Genomic DNA, 2,500 nt, shown 5'->3' with positions numbered 1-2,500 from the left:
ATTGTATTATTATCATTTTATAAAAACTACCGGCTAAGATGGGAAAAACGAAAAACATTAATATAAACAAGGCGTGATCCGAGTTCCACCTTCCTAACTTAAGTTGTAAACATTATATTCATAACTTTCAGCTTAAATAGTACTAAAATCTACAATCACCTTAGCCTTGTTTCACAAACGACATTTAAAATAAATACGCTATATCTTATTAGATATAATTTTTCTGCACTGTTCAACATGCACATTATCCATTTTTTACATTTTCATTCTAATAAATAAATCATACATATCCTATCCTGAAATTCCTGTATCTTTAACTCAACGCGAAACGCTCATTTGAGACATTTTTAGGCTCTTACATCTACCTTTTCTACCATCCCAGAAACAACAACAACAAAGTAGTTTGCAGGCTTGCTCCCCGAGTAAGCAACAACTCTGGGTTCGTCTGACCCAGCAGTCAAATGCCATTCACTTCCTTTTGCACCCAGCCATGTTCCTCTCCTGAGGATATTTGTGCTCTTTCTTTCCAATCCTACAGCCTCCCTGAGAGTCCAATTCTTCCTTCGATGTTCTCTGTTCGGCTTAAGACAAATGAATTTTACGCCTGCCCCTCACATCAGTCTTCATCCATCTTCTTTAAGGGAACCAAAGGCCTCAACACGCTTGAATATGATTATCTTTAAATTATCATCATTATTATTAACATGAGTTGCTTAGCCTACCTTCACATTTCTTCAATTTTCCCTTATTCTCATTTCTCGCCTCGATCGATGCTTCTGCATAGCATGCAGTCATCGTCTGTAACATTTTTATAACTTTTACTAACTTTGTTAATCCTCTTCCTGCTTCCTACTTTTCTCTTCTCCCATTTAAAGGTCCCCTATGTATTATTATTATTATTATTATTATTATTATTATTATTATTATTATTATTATTATTATTGCAGTTGTTGTGTTGTTGCTATAAATCCTCTTACAGTATCCATCTTGCACGTATTTTTCAAATTGTTTCTAATCATAAACGGCTTTCCAGCACCTTTGGAAAAAATTTGTTATGAACACCTCCAATATAATATACCTAAAATAATGACAACTTTCATTTTAGTAAATTAATGTCTCTTTGAACTCTGCTCGATCCATCTTTATCCACATTCTCTGCACCACCGGCAGGAAACAGATGGATATGTGTTGGTTGTCAAAGGAGAGGTAGAGAGAATAATGTTTGTGTTTGTCAAGAGACTAAGATTAATTTTGTTGTTGTTGTGGTCGTGTCACCTGTTGTGTTGGAAATTCGTTTCCTTATTTATTAACTGATTTTATTATCATTATTCCCCAGAGTCGTAAAATCGCTGTTCTTTACTGAACATTGATATTAGTAGAACAAGGGACATTTTTTTGACAATCAACAATAACACTGACATCAACAAATTCGTAAAAATGTGTGTGTGTGTGTGTGTGTGTGTGTGTGAGAGAGAGAGAGAGAGAGAGAGAGAGAGAGAGAGAGAGAGAAATTTGCATTCGATTTCCATTACCTGAACTCCTGACTGACAGCCTCCGTTTTCTGTTATTTGTTCTTTTACGTAGAACAGACCATGTCTATTGTATTCGCTGTCCCTGTCCTTTTGACGTAAATGACTCAGAATACTATCTTTTTCAAAACTATACTCTTGGTAAAAACATGTGGTAACACCTGTCTCGAAAATATGCCAGATCATGTTTTGTTGCTTGAATTCAAGAAGTGGAGATTGATACATGTTGCACCTTTTATATAATGATATGCTCAGTTAAAATCTCATTTGCAAGTGAAATCTAACTTGATTTGGAGACTGCGATACAGTATTTATTATTATTATTATTATTATTATTATTATTATTATTATTATTATTATTATTATTATTATTATTATTGTTGTTGTTGTTGTTGCTGTTGTTGTTGCTTTCGCTGTTGCTATTGTTGTTGCAAGTCTTATTGAATCAGTTTTCTATCAGCCTAAATCAATTTTTTTTCTTTTTCATTTTTTTGAGAATCGAAAACCTCAAGCAGACCAAAGTCGGTGTAATACATTAACCAAAGATTCCTAAATATGTTCCAGTCAGTGAAGAGGGAAAGAACAGATTCTTTTGTCCACAGGAAACTTTTAAAGACGAGCACTGTTTTTACGTTTAGGACTCTGAAACCTTCCTTGTTGATCCTACTGCACACAAGTGTGATAGCTCCTCTTGTCCAGTTACGAAGTTGTGTATACGTTTATGATCAATGATATTCATCCGACGAATGTTTTGCTAAAGTTTAGTGCGGAGCCAAAAGAAGCGTCCTAAACCTGAAGTTTTCTGAAAAGAGATGTAGTGTGAGGCAATCAACTATCAATACTGGACCTCTTCCTTAACGAAATATGTAATTTAAAAAAAATAATTTTGTTTATGAAATCTCCTGCCTTCAGGCTCCAGCTGCTTGCTTATATAGTCCTGACATCATTGTCATCTTGTCGGCTTTATATAC

The 2,500-nt window shown here is 34.4% G+C and overlaps 1 protein-coding gene across 1 annotated transcript in view; it reads left to right on the top strand.

Annotated features, from left to right (window-relative positions):
* The window catches only part of LOC135211078 (hatching enzyme 1.2-like), a 141,788-nt gene that overhangs the window by 60,929 nt on the left and 78,359 nt on the right, over positions 1–2,500 (top strand). The gene's annotated exons all lie outside the window — the stretch shown is intronic.

Source organism: Macrobrachium nipponense, chromosome 4 (assembly GCF_015104395.2).
Source record: "Macrobrachium nipponense isolate FS-2020 chromosome 4, ASM1510439v2, whole genome shotgun sequence".
NCBI classification, from domain to species: Eukaryota; Metazoa; Arthropoda; class Malacostraca; order Decapoda; family Palaemonidae; genus Macrobrachium; species Macrobrachium nipponense.
Note: the sequence above shows the minus strand (reverse complement) of the source record. Positions and strands in the feature narration are given on the sequence as shown.